The sequence below is a fragment of the Hemiscyllium ocellatum genome, unplaced genomic scaffold (genome assembly GCF_020745735.1).
Source record: "Hemiscyllium ocellatum isolate sHemOce1 unplaced genomic scaffold, sHemOce1.pat.X.cur. scaffold_173_pat_ctg1, whole genome shotgun sequence".
NCBI lineage: Eukaryota > Metazoa > Chordata > Chondrichthyes > Orectolobiformes > Hemiscylliidae > Hemiscyllium > Hemiscyllium ocellatum.
In genome coordinates this window covers 97166-124439 of record NW_026867863.1, presented here as the reverse complement: position 1 = coordinate 124439, position 27274 = coordinate 97166, and positions in this window count along the sequence as shown.

Sequence of the window (27274 nt, the reverse complement as noted above, 5' to 3'; positions counted from 1 at the left end):
GGGTCTGTCTTCTTGGAGATGGGAGATGCCTCCTCGAGGCTTGGCACAAAACATTTGGCTTCCTTCCTCACTGCCGGCAAAACACGTTAAAGTATCATTTATTCCACAGGCAATGGAGCCACGAGGAACATTGTGAGCAGTCTATGAGTACATTCTCTGCACCATTCGTTTTCCAGGATGGAGCATCAGTGACATCCTCCTACTCCTATGTAAGTGTCTCGAGGGGTGAATTTCTCCTCCTGGTTCTATAGAGGTCTTATTGGACCCTGCCTGTTCCTGTTTAACAGCGCAATGTACTGCCCAGACGCCTCCTCTTCCTGTGGAACAGACGGGAGGATTGAATGGGCTGTCCCTCTTCTTGTTCAGACATTTCGATGAGCTGAATGGTTTCCACATATCCATGTAACCAGCTTGAGGTGCTGAATGAGCTCCTCTTTTAACTGTGGAAATGTGCAGTGACTGGCCGTGCTGTTACATGAATGTTACTGACACTTTAACAGCACAAACCTGAATGTTGTTTGGGTCTTGCTGAATATAGACACAGACCGGTTCAGCAGCTGAGGGGGGACAAATTGTTCTGAATATTGTGTGATCTTCAGTGATCACCCTGCTTCTGATCTTGGGATAGATGCGGGGCTCCGGAATGGGGGCACATAGACATTGACGAAGGAGATGAAGATGTTTGTGCTGAGGAAGTTAATCTGAGGATCTCCTGAAGAGATGTCCCGGGACTGAGAGGACACCGACCACAAACATCTTCCTTTGTGCTCTGAAAGCCCCAACCAGTAGGGAGGTTAGACCTGATTCTCATTGAGCTCACATAAGTAGGTGATCCCGATGACATCCTCAGTCGACTACTGCCTTGATATCAAGGTCATTCACTCTTTCCTGAGCCCCTGTGTTCACCTCTTGTTCATATCAATAGGTGACGGTGTATGTGTAGAGTGTGTTTTCCTCTCACAGATGGTAATCGATGTCAGGAATTATCTGGACTAGAGAGTTAGGGGAGCTACATCACTGAAAGGATTTAAAGAGGTGATACTTGAATCTTTGATCTGTCAGAGAGCCGAGGAGTGTGAAGAAATGGGCATAAGGAGGAGTTCAAAGTTTGTGAGAAGATTTGTAGCTCGGGTGCTCGTTGTTGTAGTTCTGTTCACCCAGCTGGGAATTTGGGTTGCAGACGTTTCGTCCCCTGTCTAGGAGGAGTTAATGCCAACAGTAGATCAGCCATGATCGTATACAATGTCTTGACTGTCCGAATTATCTATTCCTGGTCCTTATTTTTTCATTTTCTGTAATTTCAAATAAAACAGCTGTAATTTTCCTGGATGTACTTTCATTGCATGTTGTAATCAGAGAGAGCAAAGCATTTTTGAGTCATCTCTGAGTGAGAAATGGAGCTTTATTCATAATGAATCCTGGTCTAGACCAAGACCAACAAATGAAGCACAAATTGCAGAGAGGGGGCACTCTGTAAAGAGACAAGAGGCGCCTTTGAAAACCAGCCTGGATTTCCAAATAACATTTTCCAATCCGTACCAATCTGTCTGAGACAGTTGTGAGGGATTGTTTGAGATCTTATGTTACTGTGGACCAGGTATTTGGAGCAAGTGGCCCCCATCTGCATCTTGCAGGAGCTGTGAGGGGCTGAATGCACCATAGTAACACGGGACTGTGGAGCAAGAGTGAGTCACCAGGCACTTTGTCACGGCTCTACCGTGTACCATTTTCCTACATTCATTTGTCACGGCTCGACCATATACCATTTTCCTACATTCATTTGTCACGGCTCTACCATGTACCATTTTCTACATTCATTTGTCTTTCAAATGTCTAACATAGACAATTTTGAACAAATGGAAATATCCAGGCATCACAAACTTCTGGGGAAGGAATTCTCACCTTGACAACACTTTGAGAATCTTTTGTTCGTGTTCTGCCCAATGTTGGAGGGTCACTCATGTCCTTTCCCACTCCTCTATTGTTGAAAGCAAATTTTAAATGTAACCAGTTGAATGTTGTGTCCAATGATATCGGTATCGGACTGGGTAATTTTCTCCAAAAATCTCAGACACAGTAAGTTGAACTGTGAACAAATGGTAAAATGATAGAGTGTCCCAAATGTTTTTTCTGACTTTGAACTTATTCTGCTCACACAAATGTCTGGGAATGTGGATTTCTTCCTGGAACAGTTGGATTTGGCTGAATTCCCTTTGCTTTGAGCTGTACAGAGATTCCTATGAATCCTCATCAGGAATCCTCCACGAGTGCAAAAGATGACTCAGGATTTTTCTGCTCTGGCGCATTGTTTTCAGGTAGAACAAAGTAAGAGAGAGAGACCAATTGGCTGCTGCTTCTGAAGCAAATATTTTTCCCCGTCTCCGTGCGTAAAAATACAAGAATGTCAACTGAAAACCAAACAGGACCATGTACACTCTACATGTACATTCTCTGGAATGAATGATAAGAGATTGTATGCTGTATGCAACATCATTGCTGTTGTTGTGCACGGTGCCTTTCATGAGCAAAAGAAAATAATGTGCCCGTTTTATGATTTGTTTAGATGCTTATATGCATCTGCGTAATTTTTTTTAAATGGGTTGATAGCTTCATAATATTTGTGTTAATAGCACTGCATCTCATTCAAAAAAAAATTATCTAGCTTTCGTCTTCTTAACGAGAGAAAATATGTATCCAGCTGAAAGACGTCTCTGAAAATCGTGGTTCAATAAGATTTCTCATCTAAGATCTAAACAGATAATCCCCAATAGCAAAAGGCCAACATGTCAGGAATGAGTAAAGGGAAGCATCTTTGAACACCTTTGAAAGGAATTGTATCCTTTTTTTAGTTTAGAGGATCAAAACTGCACCCAGTGTATCAGATGTGGTCTCAGCAATGCCCTGTACAGATGCAGTAAAACATTCCTGATTAAACCCAATACCCGTTGTCACAAACAGCATCATTCCACTTACCTTCCAAATCACTTGCTGCATCTGCAGACAGACTTTATATGATTCATGTACCAAGAATATGAAAGACATCTGTATCACAGAGTTCTGCAATCTCTCTCCATTTAAATTGTTCCCGACTGCAATAGACAACTCACATTATATTATTGCTGCTGAGGATATGCTCACTAACCTTCCCTGTCTACATCATAAAGCAGATTCGCTACCTCCGTTGGAAGATATATTGAATGATAATTTTGGTGTACAAGGTAATTCAGCTTTGATCCATTCAGTCCTTTCATCCAGATATTTTACATAGATTCTTGATCATTGATGACCCTACAGTGATCTCTGAGTCAAAACTAGTGACAGCTTTGTTTAAAAAATCATATATCTCTACTGTCTATCTCCTGTTAGTGACAGCATTCCTGTTCCTGTGCAGCACTTCAGGCGGTTTGAATGGCCTCGTCTGGGGCTGTGCAATGTACTCAACGAGCTGGATTACTTCATCCTATATTCCTGTGTAATTCTTTGGAGGGGCAGAATGGTCTCCTCCCGTTTCATTGTAATGATCCAGTCTGGCTGAATGGAATGTTCCTCTACCCTGTAATCGCATTGAGAGGTGGATTGAGGTAACAATACATGGGGTAGGGACAGCAGTATATCTCTGTAACTGTGTCCAGGGTTGGATTGAGGGAACGACACATGGGATAGAGGCAGCAGTATATTCCTGTAACAACCTGGAGGATGGATTGACTGAACAACACATTGGAAGAGGAAGCAGTTGGCCATTTGATGACACCATTCAGAATGCTCATGGCTGATCGGAGTGTGTCTGACCATCTGTCTCCTGTCTGTTCCCAATAAACATTGACTCTGCTGTCCTGCAAAGATCAGTCAAGCTCAAACTAAAATATCTTCATTAACCGAGTCTTCACTGCTCCCTGAGGATGAGGACACCACAGACAGCACAACAGTAAAGGGAAAGGGACATCCTTCTTCCATTGTGGGACATATTTTTTTTAAAAACTGTGTTAACCTTATATCAAATCACTGCCCCATTTCGGATAAAGTGGTACAATAACTAGGAACATACATTAACCATTCTGCCCTCCAATATTTTCCCACATTACCCCTGACTGTTTCCAATCAAATATGCTGCTGTTGCTGTCTCAGGAAGAAAATACCTGATAGCATAACAATACACGGGCATTAAAAAAGGAGCAGAATTAGACCATTAGACTATCGAGTCTGATATGCCATTAAGTCATTTCCAATATGTTCCTCAGCATCATTCTCCTACCTTCTCCCTAGAATCCTTGATCTCCTTATAAATCAAAACTTATTTATTTGTGTCTGAATCGCACTCGTGTCTGTGTCTGTGTCTTAATGTGTATTTGTGTGTCTGTGTGTGTCCATGTGCTTGTTATCTGTGTATTTGTGTGACTATGTCTGTCTGTCTTTGTATCAGCCTGTGTGCTTCTATCTGTGTTTGTGTCTATTAGTGTGTGACTCTTAATGTATTTGTGTGCTTCTAAGTGTGTGCATGCTTATCTCCTTGTATGCATTGTGTATGTTAGTATATTGGGGTATTTACCAATACGTCTGTGCATTTCAATGTCTGTATCTTTGTGCAATGGGATATCTGTTCTTCTGTGAGTGAGAGAGATGAGGTTGGAACTGACAGTAGGTTTGAATTGAGAATTGCTCTTTACTGAATATTGCTCCTTATTCAGTTAGTGGTACGTGGATGTTTCAGAATCTCCACACAAGGCCTCCCGGTCCTCTCCAGCTCTCTCCAGGATCCTCCCCACATATCAGAGTAGGGGGATGAGGGAACGGATATCCGGCACTCCACCACCCAGCTTTACCCTTTCTGTCCGATTCCAGGCTGTTTCTCCTGGAATGGGAGAAAGGGAGGGAATGAGTGAGGGTAGGAGTGGATGGTCCTGCTGTTCGTGCTAGGCTAGGTGAAGTGTGACATGGTGAGGTGGCCGGAGGGAGTCTGTCCATAGTGTTGTATCCATGTAGTGTTATTAGTGTGTGGGGCTATTGCGTCAGGGACAGAAAATGTCGGGGAGGGAAGGTGCTGAATGCAACAGTGAGAGTGGTCGTGCTTGAGCCTTATTTGGAGATAGAGTGTGAACCTTGGTTGAGGGTAGGTGCTGTAAGAGACATACAGTGAGTGTGAGGGAACAGTGAGAATATACTATGACACTTATCCTGACAGAGCGGGGTGGATATTGATGCTTGTCCTGTATTGCTGGACATATATTCAGATCACCTCAGCATCGAGGTGAGCCTCCCCGAATGTCTTATCCAAGTCTATCACCAATAACGACACAGGTTCTGTCCCGCAGATTCCACAGAATCAGTTTGGGTTGGTCTTACAATTAGCAAGGAGAAAGAAACCTGTTGTGTTATATATCTGAACCAAAACTGTCACGCAAATGGTTTGCATCATATGCTCTGGAAATTATATATGCAACTATATGCAAAGGGAAGCTATGACATACTGATATTATTACTGGGCTCTTAACCCAGAGACCCGCGTAATGTTCTGGGTTCAGGGATTCAAATCCTGCATGGCAGATTGAGGAATTTGAATTTAATAAATATCTGGAATCGAGGGTTTATGATGATCAGGAATCCATTGTTGATTGTTGGAAGAACTCATCTGGTTCACTGATGTCCTTTAGGGAAGGAAACCGTTGTTCTTTCCTTGTCTGGCCTGCACATCCCTCCAGACCCAAATCTGTTGACTCTTAACTGCAGTAATAATGGACGGTGTCAAGTTGGATCGAAACTGAGTTAACTAAGTGACTGCTAATGTTGTGAAAAATAAATTCCATAAGTGTATATCAGGTAGGTTGAAGAGTATGTTGTGAACCAAACTAGAGAGCAGATTATTTCGGATTTGGTGCTGTGTGATACTGATTAAGGATGATCAGACGTGATCATATTGAATGGTGGTGCAGGCTCAAAGGGCAGAATGGCCTACTCCTGCACCTATTGTTTATTGTGTGGTCGGAAGGACTAATTACTGACCTTGCTCTGAAGCAGCTTTGGAGGAATAGTGACATTAATATGTTGCATTTTACACGGCGTCTGCATTCAATATGGAATGTTTGAACATTCTGGTCAAACATCATGGAAGCCCAGAAGCTGAGTGTCAAGTTCACTCCCGTGAACTGGGTAAGTACAATATTACATTCAGTCGGAGAACAATGGTTGTTTGACCCATATGGTCTTACAGCACGGAACAGGCCATTCGGCCCAAACTGGTCCATTCCGAACAAAATGTCCATTCACACTAACCCCATTTCCCTGCCATTTCCCTGTATCCTTCTAATCCTTTCCTCCCTGTTAATTTGTCCAAATGCATTTTAAATTTTGTGAATGTACCCGCCTTAACCACTTCTGCTGGCTGCTCATCCCATATGCATACCACTCTGTGTGTAAAAGAAATTGCACCTCAGTTTCACTTTTACTATTTCCTCTCTGACCTTAACTTGATGCCCTCTAGTCCGTGATTGCCCAATCCTGGGGAAATAAAAGACTGAGTGCATTCACTCTATCACTGCCTCTCACAATCTTTTACACTACTATCAGATCCCCTTCAGCCTCATACATTCTAAAGTAAAAACTCCTAGCTTGTTCAACCTCTCACTATAACTCAGACCATTGAGTCTTGGCAACATCCTTGTAAATTTCTTCTGCACTCTTTCCAGTTTAATAACATCCTCCCTAGAGCAAAGTGAACAAAACTGAACATGACGTGACAAGTATGGACTCGCCAACATCTTGTATAACTACAACATAACTCCCTAATTTCGATATTCAGTGCTCTAACTGATGAAGGCCAGTGAGTCAAATGCCTTTTTCGGTGCCTTGTCTACCTGGGACTCCACTTACAGAGAACTGTGCACCTGAATTCCAGGGTCACTCTGTTCCACTGCACTCCTTAAGGCCCTGCCATTCACCATGAGACTCCTGCGTTGAGTTGACTTTCTAAAATGCAAGAACTTACACTTATCTGAATTAAACTCAATTTGCCATTTCTCGGCCCAATTCCCCACCTGATCAAGGTACTGCTGTAATTTCTGAAATTTCTGATGACCTTCCTCACTGTCCACAATATCACCTATTTTAGTGTCACCTTGAAACTTATAAATCATGCCTGTACATTCTCATCTAAATCACAGATATGTGTAATATATGAATATATGGTCCCAGCACCGAACCCTGATGCATTCCACTCATCACAGGCCTCCAGTCCGACAAGCATCCTTCCACGATTACCCTCTTCTTCCTATCATCAAGTTAATTTTGGACCTAATTTGCCAACTCTCCCTCAATTCCATGTGATCCAACCTTCCAGAGCAGCGTACCATGTGGAACCTTATTGAAGGCCTTACTGAAATCTATATATACAACCGTGCCCTTGACAAAGTTACTGGTCACTTCATCAAAGCAGTCTAACAAATGTGTGAGCCATAATCCCCCATTTGCAAGGCCCTGTCTTTCCAAATGCATGCATATCTTCTCCCTCAGAATCTAGTCAAATAACTTACCTGCCACAGATTTTAGGTTTACTGGTCTATAGTTCCCCGGTTTTTTTTTGTAGCCCATCGTGAATAACGGCACAGCATTTATTACCCTCCAGTCCTCCAGGACATCACCCGTTGGCCACCGATGATGCAAATGTACCAACCAGGGCCCCCACTATTTCTTTCCTGCCCTCCTGCAGTGTTCCTGAATATATATGGTCAGGCCCAGGAGGTTTATAGAAATACTACAAAGTCTGAAAAATATGTTTATTTATTTCGGGTAAAACACCCACGAGTGAGAAAGTGAGTTAACAATGATTAGCATAATAAATTAATGATTATATTAATCACAGGAAGTGACTTCAGAAGAATTCCACACATTGTGAAATCCTGAAAATTCCCAGAAATTTACGAGCCAGTAAAGGAGGGCCATGAAACGGGTAAGGAAATCAAAAAGCGAACATACATGCAAACAAACAGGAACACAAAGACTGCATAAATCTATGTTCTATATCTCAAAGGAAAGAAAAAAGCATAGTCAAATGTGGAAATCTGCAATCAGGAGACAAGAGCATATTATGGATAACAGGGAAATGGCCAAGTAAATAACCAGTTACCTTGCATCTGTCTTCATGGAGGAAGATCCAGAAAATCACCCAGAAATACGACATCATCGTATTGGACTTGTGGATCGAAAGACATAAAGTCAATGTATATCAGTAACAAGGCTTTACTTGAACATGCAACTGGATTGAGCTTTGCTAACTTGACAAACCAGATGTACTTCATACCAAAATCTTCAGAAATAAACCACTAATAAAAGTATTAGTTGCACTGTCGATGACTGTGTTTTATTACGAAGTGCATTCTGCATAGTCTGGATCCAAGCACTATAGATGAACGGTAGTGATCCAAGCATCTACAAAGGGAAGAAAAGGTAGTGTGGAGAACTGCAGACCAATTAACTTGACATTTGTGGAGAAACTGTTGGAATCTATTATATAGGATGTGATATTCGTTATTTAGAAGTTAACAGCAACATTGGAGAGAGTCAGTATGCATTTCTGAAAGGGAAATCATGCTTGACAAGCTTTGGAATTGTTTGAAGTTGATTCTTACAGCATAGATAATGGGGAACCAGTACAATTGGCATATTTTAGATTATCAGAAGGCTTTCTATAAGAATGCACACAATGAGTTTGTAAATGCAATGAATGTGAAGGGTATTTGGAGGAATATATGCAAGTTGTAAGTTAAAGTTTGGATTGCATTCCTTTAAGGGAGTCAGAATATAGATGTAAAGACATGTTGAAGCAGTTTAACAGCGTGTTGGTGAGTACTGTACCTGGAACATTGAGTAAAGTTTTGGTGACCAAATCTGAGAAAGAATATACTGACCACAGAGGAAGTTCAGTGGACATTCTCCAGATTAATCCCTCAGTTGGCGAGATTGCGTGATGAGGAAACGAGGCCCGGGTTCTTTAGAGTTTCAAAGAATGAGAGATGGGTAACTGTGAAATGTATAAAATTAACCAAACATGTGACAAGTTGGAAATTAACAGGATGTTTCTCCTGCTGCCTAATACACAATCAAGGGAAATAATGGCAGGATAAAGGACAGACCATTTAAGCCTGCAATAAGGAGGAAATTCTGCACGCGTAGGGGACTAACTAACAGAGGGGCATGGAAACCTGCTGCCAGGGCAAGATTAGGGAGAATTCCCATATATTCTACAAGTGTGTCCAGCGGAACAGAATGACCAGGGAACAGGTAGGACTCATTAGTGACTTGCCAAATTGTATCCAAATGAAGTTTAGTGGTCGGAGACACAAGGTGGTGGTTGACTCCTTGTGTGACTGGAGGCCAGAGTCCAATGGTATACTACAGGGATCAGTGCTGTGTCCCTTATTATTTGTGATTTGGAGGTGCTGGTGTTGGACTGGGTGGACAATGCCAAATATCGCATTACAACAGATTATAGTCCAATAGGTTTATTCGGTGGCACTAGCTTTTGTAGTGCTGCTTCTTCATCAAAGCGCACAATCACCTGATGAAGAAGTAGCGCTTCGAAAACTAGTGCCTCCGAACAAACCTGTTGGACTCTAACCTGATGCTGTGTGATTTTCCACTTTAATTTTTGTCGTACTCATAAATGATGTCGCTGTGAATATGGACGAGAGGTGGGGAGTGTGATAAGCAAGTTTGTGTTTGATACGCAGATTGGCCGGTTGGTTGGCAGTGAGGAGGAAGGCCTTAAGTTACGGAAAGATACAGATGGAATGGTCAGCTGGGAAGGTCAATGGCAGATATAACATAACCCTGATGAATATGAGGTGATATACTTTGGAAGAAGGAACCAGACAGGGGAGGACTCAATGAATGGCAGCACATTAGGAAGGTCAGAGGGTGCTTCTCCACACATCCCTGAATGTGATGTACAGGTTAATACACAATTTGGGAAAGCATAAACATAACCTTGATTCATTGAGGCACAGATTAAAAGAGCTATGCGCAACTTTGGTGATGCCAAGATGGAATACTGTGTGTAGTTCTCGGAATCACATTACAGGAAGGATGTGATTGCACTGAGGGGGGGGGGGGTGCAAAGAAGATTCACCAGGATGTTCCCTGGGATTGAGCACATCAGCTATGGGGAGAGGCTGGAGAAGCTTGGGTTGTTTAGTTTGGAGGAGAGGAGGCTGAGGGGGACGTGATTCTGAAGGATGGAATTACGACGAGCATGGGCAGTGTGGATGGAGAGCAGCTGTTCCTTTTAGTCAAAGGGCCACACTTTTAAAGTGAAGGGTTTGGGTTTTAGTGAGGATTTGAGTATTGCTTTTCATCCAGAGTGTGTTGGGGTCTGAAATGTTTTTCTTGAGAGGCGAGTTGTTATGGTAACCTCAGAACCATTAGAAAATACATGGTAGTGCACTTGAAATGCCTTAAGATTCACGGCTACGAATATTATGTCGCGAATTGGGTCTAATGTAGACCGTGCTGTATTTCTGACAGTACAGAGTCTTTGCTTCTGTGATTGTATGGCTGTGGAAGGCCAATCACTGAGTACCTTAAAATAGGAATTGATAGGATTCTGAAGAATATCTTAACAAAGTTTTCACGCAGAACTTGTAATATTTTCTGAAAATATGTCAATGGCAAAATTAGGGGAAAAAATGCGCAGCTTTCCTACAGTTCGATACCAGATAATTGAGGACCGGGAAATAGCAGAACTATGGGGCAAATACTTCAGTTATGCCTTCACAAAAGAAAACAAAACAAAAAAGAAAATTTCCTAGCAATACGAGGGAACTTTAGTCTGTTGAGAAAAAGGGAATTGACTTAAATTATCAACTAAACAGTTTATAGACTGAAATTAATGAGCATAGACAAAGTCAGCAGAGATTCATGAAATAGGAATCATACTTGAGAAAGTGGCTTTTAGCAAAATTATGTAGAAGCTATCAATGCAATACGAGTGGAATTTCTGAAAGAGTTTTGATAAAGCCCCAAGCCTATTGTGCAAATTTGAATCGTGTGGGACTGGGGCTAATACATGGACATGGTTCTCGAAGGACAGAGCTGGCAGGAAACAGTGAGTAGGAATAAAACAACTTTTTTTTTAATGGAAGGCTAGGAGTATACAGCAAGGATCGTGGCTTGGGCGCCAGCTATTGCCAATACACTTCATAAATTTGGTTGAGTGTCTCAAATGCAATATTCCCAAGTTTGCTGACAGCACTAAACAATGTCAGCTTATGAGTGGTGAGGAGGATGTAAAAAAGCTCCAAGGTGACTGAGACAAGTGAAATGACTGGGCAAATATGTGGCGGATGGACAGCATGGGAGAGATGAGATGCTAAGTTCATTGATGGGAACAATAGAATGGCAGCCTATCATTTGAAAAGGGAGTGGTTGAACAATGTTGCTCTATAAAGGAACTTAAGCTGCATTTTTGTTTATTTCTGTGCAGCCCTCCGAGTCCATGTAAGGCAGTGAGTTCTGAAACCAGGAGTCAATACTGGGAATAGCATTGGCACGCTGACCAGTGTATATAGACCCAGCAAAAGGGGAGCTGTAACATTGAAAGGAATCTGGATCTCCCTGTACACCAGTCACTGAAAGCAATATTGCAGGAGCAGTAAGTAGGGAGGAAGATAAATGCTGTATTCACCTTCATTTCAGGGGGATTTGAGTACAGGAGTAAGAGTATCTTACTGCAGCTGTACAGGGCTTTGGTGAGACCCCATCTCGAACATTGTGCAGCATTGTGTGCAGTTTTGGTCTCTGTTCCTAATAGAGGACAAACCTGACATTGAGAGAGAGCAGCAAAGGATGAGCAGACTGATCTCTGGGATGACAGACTTATTATGGGATCTGAGTTTGGGAGGAACTGGACTTGTGTACCATTAGGTTTAGGAAAATGAGTGGAGATCTCAGTGAAATATATCACACTCTGATTGGCGAGACAGATTGGAAGCAGGGATGGTAATTCCCCTGGCTCGGATGTCTAAAGCAAGGGGCCACAGTATCAGGTACAGACAGGCCGCTTTGCATTGAGGTGAGAATAAATGTCTGCACTCTGAGACTGGCGAACCAGGGGTACTCTCTCCCAGATCAGGCTGTGGAAGTCATGACGCTGAATATAAATAAAGACTTCTGGAAACTAAAGGGATAGGGAGAGAGCAGGAGTACGGTGTGAAGATAGAAGATCAGCTATCAGTCCAGGTTGTTCTCCAATAACGCGGTAGCTCTGTTTCTGTGCAACACTGTGTTGTCGAAAATCGTGCAATATTAATAATGGGGTGTAAGGAAAAAAGAGAGTAAGGGGCGAACCCCCAAAAATATCAGTAAAAACTAAAAATTAAATTTGGTCTAGGACAGTCTAAATAAATCTTTAAATCACATGTTGTAATGGAACAGTGCTGTAAATGTAACACTTTCACACTACAGTCACTCACTGGAGCACTGTACCTTTCACCAGAAAGCACGTGGGGGTTGACTGACCACGTGATGCCAATGGGGAATTCCAGGTATCCTCAAGATTCTCTCCACAGTTTGGAATAAAGGTCTTTCTAAATGTAGTCTACAATTTCCAGTTTCAGGCTCAGTTTCAAGGCTTCGTGAGCACATTGCATTCCTGTTTTAACTGAACACATTGTTTGTACATTTTGCAGCGAGAGGATCCTGAGGCAGGGTTTTGCTGTTCAGCTGGTTCCCGGCAAGGAATCGCGTCACAGTGAATGAGAGTTCACTTTATAGAAAAGGATACACGAATCACATTGCAGCCAAATTGTATTGAATCAACACGTGTTATCGGAGAACTGCCTGTATATTGAATGGAGGAGCAAAACTGATGGGCTGAAGGCACTACAGAAGTTCTCTTTTAAATATTTCACAATGTTTAAACATATTAAGGGATATGAATATTTTATGGGGAGAACTTCACTGAGGAGATGTTCGGCCATTAACGAGCACAAGGAAAGCTCAATATGTTGCATGACCTACTCCTGTCACAATGTTTCTGTGCAGTCTGTTGGAATGCTCTGCAAATATTGTCACAAGCTCTCAGCTGTTAGGAAGGAGACCTCTGCAGGGTCGACAGGATTGTGTTTCCCATTCCCTTTTCTAATAACGAGGCTGGGGCCTGGTGTTCATTATAGGTTCATCCTTTAAGACCTTAGTGCAGTATGATATAATTAAGTGTCTTGCTTGGCCGATTGAGAGACCATTGAAGAGTTTATCACATGTCTTTGCGTCTGGAGTCAATTTTAGGCCAGACCAGGAAAGCATGGGAGATTCGTTTCCTGAAAGTACATTTGGGGAAGGAGATCGATATTTACAAGTGATATTGCACCCAAGATCACTATTACTGACACCAGAGTTTAGATCTTGATTTTTTTTTATTGTTTTTACTTTGCACCAGCTGCCAGAGCATTAGCCTGGTCTGGATTAGTAATCTAATGGCATTTCCACAACAACACCATCTCCACATGAAGACCTATTGGAAACCAAACTGAACAGGTTATTTCTGTGCTGCTTGACAGCTCTGTCAAAGAGAACTCAGACTAATTTAACTGTCGTGATGGGACTGAAGGATAGTAAATAGTCAGATTGCAGTAATCCTCCTCTTAGCGGATTGGACATAGTTGAGTAATTTTCCACATTGCCAGGGAGATGTCAGAGTTGGAGCTGGAATGAAACAGCTTCCCCAGGGACACTGCTTGTTGTGCAGTACAATCTTCAGTCCTATTGTAGGAATGGGGTCAGGGCCCATTGACTATGTCGTATCTACTGTGTCCAGCTGTTTCTTCATGTCACGTGCAGTGAATTGAATTGGTTTGTGACTGCCATCTGTGATTCTGTGGGCATCATGATGAGGGTGAGGTGGATTATCGACTCAACGCTTCTGGCTAAGGATGGTGCAGATACTGCATCTTTTACACTGACGTACAGGGCTGTTCCATTATTTAGGATGCAGATATTTGTGGAGACCTCTCTTCCAGAAAGTTGTTTAATGGTCCATCGACTTTTATGCATGGATTTGACAGGCTGACAGAGCTTAAATCTGATTTGTTAGCATTGGGATCATTTCTCCCTCTGTCTCAGATGTTAGTCCTGCTGTTCGCAGTGTAACCAGTCAAGTGTGGTCGCATTAATGGGTTGTCATCAGGTTTAGGTGCACGTGATTCCGACCCTGGCATGTTTCCACACACTCGTCACTGACCCATGGATAGTAATGGTGGACTGATGGATTATCCTGAGGAAAAAGTCACAGATTGTCATTGAAAACAATTCTGCTTCTTCTGCTGCTGTGATCTACATCATCAGATGATAACCCAGTTTAAGCCTCAATATTTACAATTCTATTCTACTGACTGTTCACCATTTCACACCGAGACCCATTCACCCGTCAGTCCTGTATTCAGTGACCTACTCTGGTTTCTGATGCAGAAATATTTCCATTTTCATATTCTCATTCTGCTGGAAGTCTTTCCTTGGTGCCAAGCCTCCAAGTTGTTGCATAAACTCAATCCATTTAAGGTACTAATCCGAATCTTCTCCTTTCCAAAGTACCATGCTCTGTGTTCGAAGTGAACTTGTTTCCCTCTGTTTTTCTCCCTGACCATGATTCAGAGCTCTGTAGTGTCAGTGATGCCAACCTTATGCAATTTCAGAATCAACGAACTTCTGCACCATGCGTTCAGTTCCCAGTGTACGGCGCTCCATGGTGGACAAGATGTTTGGGCATCTTTGACATATATCATTGGAAATTGTTCAAATACAGAAATTGCTGAAGAAATTTCTAAAGATGTTGCAGCATTTTCTGGAGTGAATGCAGGGGTAAACTTTCAGGTCCAGTGAACCTTCTGTAAAGCTCCCAGCATCTCCAACATTTTTATAGTCTTATTTCCAGTATCCATAGTCATTTGTTTAATTGAAAATTTGTTCTGTACTTATTCATTTCTGGAGAAACTCAGCAGGTCTGTCAGCATCTGCAGAGACAGAGAAACAGTTAGCTCTTCAAGTCCAGTGTGACACTTCTTCAAAACTGAATACAATTGCAAAATGGTCTTTTAATCCCTTGCCAGAAGAGGGGGATGGGTTGCAGGGAAAAGAGGGTGTAACAAAAGATAAACGGGCTTTTAGCAGTGGTGAATGAGAAGATACTGAAAAACGGGTTTAAATTAAGTTGTGAATGGGGGAAAGGTATTCTCTCTATTGATTGCAAGATAAAGAAGACACAACCACACCCGGTCATAGGGAGGCCAGGAGGGAGAATGTTGACTATGAGGTATTATATAAGTCTGGCCACAGATACGTTTTCACTATAGTGATCATCACACCCTTCAGACAAAGAAATTCAGGTGCTTGACTTCTTACTGGCACTAGTAAGCATTTCATGCTGCCTTAGTATTGTAACATGGAGAAAAACAAATAACAGTATGAAGTTTGGGCTGAGTGTTGGTTACCTGTCATGTTGAAGATAGTTCCAAATTTGCAGTGCTTATCTTTAAATGCTTGTTCTTGAAGTTAGTATCAGATGGAGTGTAGAAGATTGCGGGCTGACATGGTAGAAATTTATAAAATCATGAGAGGAATGGATAGGGTGAATAGCCAAGATCTTTTCCACGGGCTGGGGGAGTTCAGGCATAGAGGGAATGGGTTTAAGGTGTAAAAGGGAAGATTTAAAAGGGACGAAGGGACAACGTCACTACACAGAGTGTGGTGTGGGTATGGAATGGGCTGCCAGAGGAAGAATGGTAGATGTGTATACAGCTGCAACATTTAAAACTCATTTGGACAAACATATGACTGGGAAAAACTTAGAGGCATATGGACCAAATGAAAGCAGATGGGACTAGTATAGTTTGAAAAACTTGCCCAGCATGGACATTTGGAAACGCTTCACGCAGAGTCAGTGTGGGTTTGTGAATGGGAAATTATATTTTACCCTGTAAAATCATGCAAAGTGTTTCTGGAGATGCCTGAGAATGTAACAAGTGGACTTGATAAAAGGGGATCTGGTAGACACCAGGCTTTCCAGAGATTTTCCACAAGGTGTCACAAAATAAAAGTTCTTACACAAAACAGAAGCCCTAGGACGTCGGATACTATAGTAACATGGGATGATGACTGGTTAACACAGAAATCGAAGAGTCAGGATTAATGGATCTTTATTATAACGGAATCTGCTGGAGGACCACAAATATCAGTCCAATGGCATCAGTTATTTACAATCAATACTGATAGCCTGAAGGAGGGAGCTGAGTGCAATATACATCCGAGTTTGAGGATGACACTGAGAATCAAAAGGCAGGTTGTTATTTAATGGAGAGGACTTCCAGAAAAGGAGCAGTACAAAGGGATTGGAGCCTTCCTGTGTATGAAATATAAAGTTAGCATGCTTATGCAGCAAGTAACTAGGTTGTTACATTATGCAGCTTCCTGGGATGGAAGGGTTTAGTTATTGAGAATCTCTAAAATGGTGAGGCGATCATCCATTGGGGTTTAAATGAATGATGAGTGACACTGCTGAAACATACAAGACACATTCCTGGGCAGACTGTCACACTCGAGGATATAGATACCGAATCAGGAGTATCGATTTCAATCTGAGATGCAAACCGATGTCTTCTCTCAGAAGGTAGTGAATATCTGGAATTCCCTGACCCTGAGAGGTATGGAGGGATACAAGGCATCGGCAAGAAAGTGGAGCTGAGTCCTGGAGTAGATCAGCCATGTTTTTATTAAATGACAGGGCTAGCTTGAGAGGCCGATTGGCCTAATCCTGTTCCTATTTATTCATTTAACACGCTCTGCTATTGGAAAGTAATGGGTTATTTTCCTAGAAATCGTGTTGTAAAATGTTGTATTCAGGGAGAGCAGAGGATTTGTTGTTTTAACCCTGGGTGGAGTATGGGGCTGTATTCCCAGCGTATCTGGGGCTGCAATATGCCCCTCATTTGGAGCAGACGTTACAGAGAGGGGAAGCCTGAAAACAGGGATTGGGGGGTGGTGGGGGCACTTTCTGGCCCAGCCTACATTTTCCAACTACATTTCCACAACTGCACCTAACCATGGGAGTGGCCTCGATCTGCCCCTGTGCAGCAGGTCCGAAGGGCTGAATGGAACATCAGAACACAGGGCTGAGGGACACGAGGGGGCCATTCGGCCCTTTGACACTACTCCACCAGTCAGTAAGGTCGTGGCACATCTCATTGTGATCCCAGTTGCACTTTGCTCTCCATGCACCATTATCCCTGAGTCACCTGTCTGTAGACAATCAGACAAAGCCAGCCTCGGTATAATATAAATATCTGGCCATCCCAAACATCTGGGAAAGAGAATTCCCACTGGAATGAAATATCACTTTATGAATTTCTCCTAATTCATGCTCTGAATGAGGATGGAGGGTGTCACTGTTTCCTTTTCTCGTCCCACTCCTCCACTGCTCACAACAAATTTTAAATGTAACCAGGTTGGTGATTTGGCTGATGATAAAGTTCTCAGACTGGGGGAGGTTCAGTGATAGGAACAAAACAGGGAGATTTCTTTAGTCAGCCAAACGTAACTAATAGAACTAACGGATGCACCACATTGTGGATCTGTGGTTAGCACTGTTACCTCCCATCGCTATGGAGCTGCGTTCAATTCCAACCTCGGACAACCTGGATTTTGAACATTCTCCCCATGTCTGCGTGGGTTTCCTCCAGGTGTTCCAGTTTCCTCCCACAGTCGAAAGATATGCAGCTTAGAGTGGATTATCTATGCTAAATTGCCCATAGTGCCCAGGGATGTGTACATTAGATAGGTTAGTGATGGGAAATGCAGGGTTACATGGATAGAGTACCGGGGGGCAGTCCAGTGGGGATGCAGTTCCGAGGGTCAGTGTGGACATGATAGATGGAATGTCTTGCTTCTACACTGTAGTGATTCTATAAAAATGACAAGAAGTTTGGATTATACAAACACCCAATGGGTATCTATCTGATCCACTCTCCTCTAGGTTTTGTATGTTTCAATAACATCACCTCTCATTCCAAGAGTAACATGTTAAAGCCTTCATAATATAAGACCCTCTTCCCTGGAATACATGAAGTGAAGCATCTCCGAACTGCTTCCAAATTAATTATGTCCTTTCTCAGGTAAGGAGACAAAAATAATCTCACACTCACTTGAGGTTAATTTTTGTTTTCTCTGTGGTGAGACTATTTGGAACTCTCTTCCCAACAGAGCATTGGAGGCAGAGATATTGAATATTTTTGAGGCACAGACAGAAGGTTCATAAGCAACAACAGAGTCAAGGATTATCGAGGAATGGGCAGCAATTTGCAGTGTAGGGGAAAATGTAGACAGTGGTACAAAATCACTCTGCTCCAGAACATCCAGGAATATAATGCAAACCGAAAAGATAATATCGATAAAATGTTAAAGGAGAAATCCAAGATGGCAGTGATCCAGAAAGTCTTCTTTGTTGGGATCTGCATCACAGCACGGGCAAAGTGGTTCCCGAACCTACTCTATTCCAGCAATTTACATAAAATTCAACACTAAAAGGGTGATAGAATCTTTATTAATCCCATTTTATCAAGTGGAAATGACAGAATTTGGAAAAGGATGAGTAAGTCGTAACATACGGTGCACCCGTCAGAAGCATCGAGCATACCTGAGGCGATATCTGCAACCCACTCTGCTTGTTCCCTGGACCCAGTTACTCACCCAGGTCTTGGTCACTGAGTTCATCAAGTTACGTAAAATGATTGAAGCCATGATTAAAGAAAAGTTCAGCCGTGGCTAGAACCACGACCACTCTCAGATGCGCTCCAAAAACTTGAGAAGCAACTTGACAGTCTTGGAAACAAAATGGACGATGTCAAGTGCCAAACTGCATGAGAGAGTCTGTGATCAATTCCTCACAAGAGAGGATCCTCATCATTGAAAAACAGGTCCGTATCTTTACTGAACATGATGACGACTTTGAGAACTGGGGCAGGATGAAGAATGTTCACATCGTCGGTCTGCTGGCCCAGACAGCAGGTGGTCAGCCAGTCAGTATTTTTCGAGAATTGGCTGCAGTGATTCCTTCACTTCGAAACTGAAGAGGTACGGGTGAAGACTGAGACAGTTCATCGGGTTACGGTGCACAGGTCAGGCTCAGACCAGCGTTCTCACCCTGTCCTCGTGCGGTTACATAGTTATGGGGATAAACAAAGACTAATGGAAGCTTCCAGAACCCAGGGGAAAGATCCAATGGCTTTAATTCATGGGCTCCAGGATTATGTCCTTTTTGGGATTTTCAGTGGCGGTGATTCTGAAAAAAATCATTTGATGGTATAGAACATAGAACATTACAGCGCAGCACAGGACCTTCGGCCCTCGATGTTGCACCGACCTGTCATACCAATCTGAGCCCATCTAACCTATACCATTCCATGTACGTCCATATGCCTGTCCAATGACGATTTAAATGCACTTAATGATAGCGAATCTACTATCTTTGCAGGCAAAACATTCCATACCCTTACTACTCTCTGAGTAAAGAAACTACCTCTGACATCTGTCCTATATCTATCACCTCTCAATTTAAAGCTATGCCCCCTCATGAACACCGTCAACATTCTTGGATAAGGGCTTACCTATCTAAACCTCTGATTATCTTATATGTCTTTATTAAGTCACCTCTCAAACTTCTGCTCTCTAACGAAAACAGCCTCAAGTCCCTCAGCCTTTTCTCGTAAGACCTTCCCTCCATACCTGACAATATCCTAGTAAATCTCCTCTGCACCCTTTCCAAAGCTTCCACATCCTTCTTATAATGTGGTGACCAGAACTGTACACAATACTCCAAGTCCGGCCGCACTAGAGATTTGTACAGCTGTAGCATAACTTCATGGTTCCGGAACTCGATCCCTCTATTAATAAAAGCTAAAATACCGTATGCCTTCTTAAGAACCCTGTCAACCTCAGTGGCAACTTTCAGTGATCTATGTACCTGGACACCGGGATCTCTCTGTTCATCCACACTACCAAGAACCTTACCATTAGCCCAGTACTTTGCATTCCTGTTACTCAGACCAAGGTGAATCATCACACACTTGTCCGCATTAAACTCCACTTGCCACCTCACAGACCAGTTCTGCAGCTTATCTACGTCTCTCTGTAATCTCCAACATTTTTCCTCACTATCCACAACTCGTCCGACCTTAGTGTTTGCAAATTTACTAACCCAAGTTCTACACCCTCATCCAGGTCGTTTATAAAAATGATGAACAGCAGTGGACCCAACACAGACCCTTGTGGTAAACCACTACTAACTGGACTCCAGGATGAACATTTCCCATCAACCATGACCCACTGACTTCTTTCAGCAAGCCAATTACGGATCCAAACTGCTATATCTCCCACAATCTCATTACTCCGCATTTTGTACAATAGCCTACTATGGGGAACCTTATCGAACGCCGTGCTGAAATCCATATACACCACATAATCCGGTTTACTCTAATCTACCTGTTTGGTCACCTTCTCAAAGAACGCAATAAAGTCTGTGAGGCACGACCTCCCCTTCACAAAACCGTGCTAACTATCCCTAATCAATTTATTCTTTTCTAGATTATTATAAATCCTATTCCTTACAGCCTTTCCCAACACTTTACCAACAACTGAAATAAGGCTCACTGATCTATAAGTACCAGGATTGTCTCTACTCCCCTTCTTGAAGAGGGGAACCACATTTCCCATTCTCCTGACTTCTGGCAATAGTCCTGTAGACAATGACGATTTAAAGATCATTGCCAAAGTCTCGGCAATCTCCTCCCTGGCTTCCCAGAGGAACCTAGGATAAATCCCATCCGGCCCAGGGGACTTATCCGCTTTCACACTCTGCAGTATTTCTAATATCTCCTCATTGTGAACCTCAATCACACCTAGTCTAGTAGCCTGTATCTCAGTATTCTCCTTGACAAGATTGACATTTTCTCGAGTGAATATTGTTGAAAAAATATTCATTTAGTGCTTCCCCTATCTCCTCTGACTAAAACACCACTTTCCACTCCTATCCTTGATAGGCCCTATTCTTACTCTCGTCGTTCTTTTATTCCTTAAATACCTATGGAAAGCCTTAGATCCTATCAGCCAACAACTTCTCATGTCTCCTCCTGGCTCTTCTGTGCTCTCCCTTTGTGTCTTTCCTGGCTACCTTATAAACCTCAAGCGCCCTAACTGAGCCTTCACATCTCATCCTAATATAAGCCTTCTTCTTTCTCTTGACCAGAGATTCCATTTGCTTCACAAACCACGGCTCCCGCACTCTACATCTTCCTCCCTGCCTGACAGGTACATACTTATCTAGGACACACGGTAGCTTTTCATTGAATAAGTTTCACATTTCTAATGTGCCTATCCCCTTCAGTTCCCTTCTCGCTCCTATGCTTCCTAAATCATGCCTAATCGCATCATAATTGCCTTTCCCTAGCTGTAACTCTTGCCTATTGCTATACACGTATCCCTTGCTATCACTAAAGAAAACATAACAGAAGTTGTGATCGTTATCACCAAAGTGCTCACCTACTTCCAAAACTAACACCTATCAAGAGAAGAGGAAGGGAACTCGGGAATCAGTATTCCCTCTGATACCCAATGGTTCTCCGTATTGCATTTAATGGATCCATGAACCTGTCTGACTGTGCAGAGAAAGCGAAAACTTTGTGGACATTTTAAATTCCCCGATCGATTTTGTTCAGTTTTTTGGTTTTTTTTATATGTTTACTTTTGAGAGCTTGTCAGTTGTAATAGTTTTAGATTGTGCAGTTTTTAAGCTCGATGAGACTTTGTTCATTAATCAGTAATTCGAGTTATTCCTCTCTCGAGTTCAAATGTTGCTACAGTGTGTTGTGTATAATGCTATACTTAAATGGTGTACTTGGAACATTAAGGGAAGCGACTGGCCACTCAAGAGGAAAAATTTACTTTCTAGTCTAAAAAATAGAGAGGGTGGATGTTTTCTATTGCAGGAAATGCAGCTTGATGACAAGGAACATTTGACGTTACAACAGGGCGGGTTTGAATGTTTTTTTGCGACTTTTAATACTAGGAGTAGGGGAGAAGCCATACTGGATAAGAAGAATCTTCCATTTAAATTACTAGATTGTATTTGATACTCACGGGAGGATCATAATACCCCACGCCTTGAACTATGGTAAATAATCCAATATTTTAAATGGTATTTGCGACCCACCCCCCACCCCGGGCGCACACTCTAAAAATCCTGGTAGATGCATTTTCCAAATGCAGTTATCTTGCAACATAGCACATTATCGTAGAAGGAGATTTCAACTGTCTTATGGACTCGACGGTGGGCAGCATGTCCAAAGGTCTCTCAAAATCCTCGTTATAATGTTAGTAATTGGAAGATTTGTGTGCAGAACTAGAGTTGGTGGATGTCTGGAGGCGCATCTAGCTCACAAGTAGGGCTTTTATTTTCTTCTTTAACCCGCTGAACTGCCACACGAGGGTTGATATCTTCCCCATCCCTGCAACAATCTTAGATCAGGTGGCATGCTGCACAATTGGGAATATTACCATTTCTGAGCATACTTATTGTTTAAGGTTAAGGGCAATATAACAGATTCGAGACACCGGCGAATGTATCCCGTTATTCTGAAGGCTAGTTAGTTCATTGAATATTTCTGTAATTAATTCAGATCTTTCTTAGCCGTTAATTCAGAGTCAACCAGTAACCCATCCATTCTATGGGAAATTGCTAAGGCTTATGCCAAGGAAATAACTATTCCTGAGGATGCAGCAGAAGGGGAAGCAGGAACGTTGGTTTGAGGCACAGCTGAGGGCAGCCGAGAGGGTTTACTGTGATAGACCCTCAGTGGCTAAGCTGCACTGGATCACAATGCTTTGGTCTACAGTCAATTCCACGCTCACACAGACAGCCAAGAAGGAACTTACTTTTGCAAAACAAAGGCAGTTTGAACATGGTGATAAGCCAGGCAAGTATTTAGCCAGGAAAACGACCGCCCCTCTCAAGCCATTACCTCAATTAGGGAAGGTACTGGGATAATTACCTTCAATTAAAAAAAAGTCTCCTGTTCGAGATATTTCAGACTTGCCATAATGAGGATAGATGGATTAAGATGGAGTTATTTTTCAAGAACCTGGGTCTTCCAGGAGTAACCCCTGAATAAGTGTTGTGCCTCAATGCACCATTGTCAGTGCAGGAGGGTGTGAAGCAGCTTCAGAATGTAAACGTGCACGTTCCTGACGGATTTTCTAGTGAATTTTATAAATCATTTATAAACCTATTGTCAAGGCTGATGTTTAACATGTTCCGTCACTCATACAGTCACAAACCCCTCCCTCCATCCTTAAGAGCGGCTCATACCTCTGTGATGCTGAAGAAAGGAAGACCCTGGAGGATTGTGCTTCTTACACGCCAATCTCATTTTTAAATGTTGGTTTCAAAATCCTGTCTGAGACCCGTGCATTAAGGCTGGCAACTTTGCTTCCTTCCGTTGCTAAAGAGGACCAAACAGGTTAAATAAAGGTCCACAGATCTTCCGACATGTAAAGAGTTTAAACAATATGATCTAGAGTGTCAACAACAATCTATCCAGGGATTATTGATCCCTTTAGATGGGAGCAAGCATTTGATTGAGTTAAGTGGCCGGATCTCTTCTGTACATTAGAACGGTTTGGCCTCTGCCAAGATTTTATTAAGGGGGTGAGGGTCATTTACCGCTATCCTCTGGTTGAGTTCTTACTAATGGTGTGCCAACCAGTAATACTAACATTTCTCCAGGCAGCCGACAAGGTTGACACCTGTCACCATTATTGTTTACGTTGGGGATTGAACCACTGGCGGAGGCCATCCGTAGGGATGCCAACACATCTGATGTTGGGATAGAAGTCACGGAAGATTACATTGTATGCAGATGAGGGCCTTATGTTTTTTGTTAGATCCCGCAATTTCGGTCGTGCATGTGATGGAATGCAATAATTCACTTGTTGCCTTTCCGGGCGATAAGATTAATTTTACAAAGTTGGAGGCCATGCCTATTGGAGATCTTATGGAAATACCTGATACTGAGGCCAAATCCTAGTTTCCTTTTCAATGGTCGCGGGGGTGGATTCCCTATTTCAGTATATTCATTACATCTGTCTTTGATCATTTATTTAACATTAACTATGTCCATTTGTTTGACAAAACTAAACAAGACCTTCAAAGGTGGGAGGCATTTCCAATATCCTGGCTAGGTCAGATAGCTGTTATTAAAATGAATGTCTTTCCTCATTTCCTACACCCCATGTGAATGCTTTCTTTGATACTTCCCAAACAGATGACGCATGTGGGTGGCACGGTGGCACAGTGGTTAGCACTGCTGCCTCACAGCGCCAATGACCCGAATTCACTTCCCAGCTCAGGCGACTGACTGCGTGGAGTTTGCTCATTTTCCCCGTGCCTGCGTGGGTTTCCTCCCACACTCCAAGGATGTACAGGTCAGGTGCGTTGGCCATGCTAAATTGCCCATAGTGTTGGGTGAAGGGGTAAATGTAGGGGAATGGGTCTGGGTGAATGGCGGGTCGGTGTGGACTTGTTGAGCCAAAAGGCCTGTTTCCACACTGTAAGTAGTTTAATCTAACATGTGTTTTTAGGAAAAGAATGACTGGTTTAACTCGTTTATTTGGCACTAGAAGCGATTCTTTATCGAGCTAACAAAATTGCAACTGCCCCACAGATTGTGGGGAGTTGATTTTCCCGATTAAAAACAATCGATTAATTTTTTTCTCATCCTATTTGAGTGCCTGGGCCGCTGAGGTCTCGGTATCAATATGGCTAGACGTTGAGCTCTCCCAGACAAAGTGAACCCTTATTAATCTGTTGTTATTAGATAAAATGACAACGTTTATGGAATATTGTCATAAACTAATGATGATCAATACTGTTAAAGAATGAAGGACAATGCGTCAGATTGAGGGCAATACAGCCATTACCATATTTCTTACCCCATAATTGGTATATCGCATTGTCAACCGGGGATGATGGATTCCAGGTTTAAACTGTGGGCAGATAGGGGGGTACCTAGCGTGGGTGATTTAGAATTAGTAGAATCCCTACAGTATGGAAACAGGTCCTTGGACCCCACAAGTCCACTTCCAACCTCGGAAGAGTAACCCCCCCACCCCCCAGACCCATTTCCCTACCATGCTATATTTACCCTGATTAATTCCCCAACTTACAGATCCTGGAACACTTTGAGCGATTTAGCAATGGCCAATTCATCTAACCTGCACATCATTGTGACTGCGGAAGGAAACCTACGCAGACACAGTTGACAATATACTAACTCCACACAGTCAGTCACCCAGGGCTGGTACCAAACCCTGGTGCTGTGAGTCAGCAATGCAAACCACTGAGCCACCACGTGCTACTTTGGGAGAAACAATGATATCATTTGATCAAATAACTCGTGAGTATGGACTTGCCAGTGTAGACTTCTGTTTTTTTCAGATTAGAGATTTGATTAAAATTACTTTTAACAGACTCTTACAGATCTGATAGAGAGAAGCGGATATTTATGGTAAAGAATACACTCTCTGTCAGCACCCTTTATCATTTGTTGGAGAGTGTCCCCTCAGACAAGACTGTGCAGCTTCGTGATGTCTGTGCGGGAGAGTTGGGGGTTTAGGTCTCTTCGGAGCCATTGGAGGATATTTGTGAAAATGCTCAAAGGATTTTGATCTGTAATAGGACCCATTCCATGCAGTTGAAAATTCTTCATAGGGTTTATCTGACACCAGATTTTCTGTCAAAATTCAAAGTGGGATTATCTTCAGCATGTCCTAAATGCAGAATGACTACAGGCACTCTTACTCATTGCATGTGGTCCTGCTGCAGGCATCGTATATATTGGAGCTCTGTGTTAGGTGTGGTAGAGTGGGTCTTGGGGACCGAATTGGAGATGGACCCGGTTTCTCTTTTCCTGGGCCTGCCCAGAGTATCTACGCAGATGCACATCGGAAAAAAAAATCCTTACTTTCTGTGCTAGGAATAATATTCTGTTGTGTTGATTGTCTGAAAACTCCCCGGGGCTGTTGGGTCTTTGTAAGCTCATCATGAGGAATATCCGTTTGGACTTTCTCACGAGAATGGTGCACCAAAAACAGAAATTATTATAATTCATAGAGTCATAGAGATGTCAAGCAAGGAAACACACCCTTCGGTCAAACCCATCCATGCCAATCACATATCCCAAACCAATCTAGTCCCACCTGCCAGCACCCAGCCCATATATCTCCCGTAACCCTTCCTATTCATTTACCAATCCAAATTCCTCTTAAATGTTGCACTTGCATCAGCCTCCCCCACTACACCTGGCAGCTCATTTCATACACTCACCACCCTCTGTGTGAAATAGTTGTCCCATAGGTCTCTTTTATATCTTTCTCCTCTCACCCTAAAACTATGCCCTCTAGTTCTGGACTCCCTGACCCCAGGGAAAAGACTTTACGTATTTACCCTATCCAAGCCACTCATAATTTTGTAAACCTCTATAGTATCACCACTCTGACTGGGATGCTCCAGGGAAAACAGCCCCAGCCTGTTCAGCCTCTCCCTATAGCTCAAATCCTCCAACCCTGGCAACATCTTTGTAAGTCTTTCCTGAACCCTTTCAAGTTTCCGATAAGAAGGGGAGCAGGGTTGCATGCAATATTCCAACGGTGGCCTAACCAATGTCCTGTACAGCCGCAATATGATCTTCCAACTCCTGTACTCTGTACTCTGACCAAAAAGGAAAGCATACCAAACGCTTTCTTCACTATCCTATCTACCTGCAACTCCACTTTCAAGGAGCTATGAACCTGCACTCCAAGGTCTCTTTGTTCAGCAACACTCCCTAGGACCTTACCATTTAGTGTATAAATCCTGCTGAAATTCCAGAAGTGCAGCACCTCATATTTATCTTAATTAAACTCCATCTGACATTTCTCAGCCCATTTGACCATTTGGACAAGATCCCATTGTAATCTGAGGTGACCCTCTTCGCTGCCACTACACCTCGAATTTTGGTGTCATCTTCAAACTTACGAACTGTAGCTCTTATGTTTGCATCTAAATCATTTATGTCAATGACAAAAATAGTGAATCCTGCACCGATCCTTCTGGCACTGCACTGGTCACAGGCCTCCGTTCTGATAAACAACCATCCATCACCTCTGTCTTCTACCTTTGAGCCAGTTCTGTATCCAAATGGCTAGTTCTCCC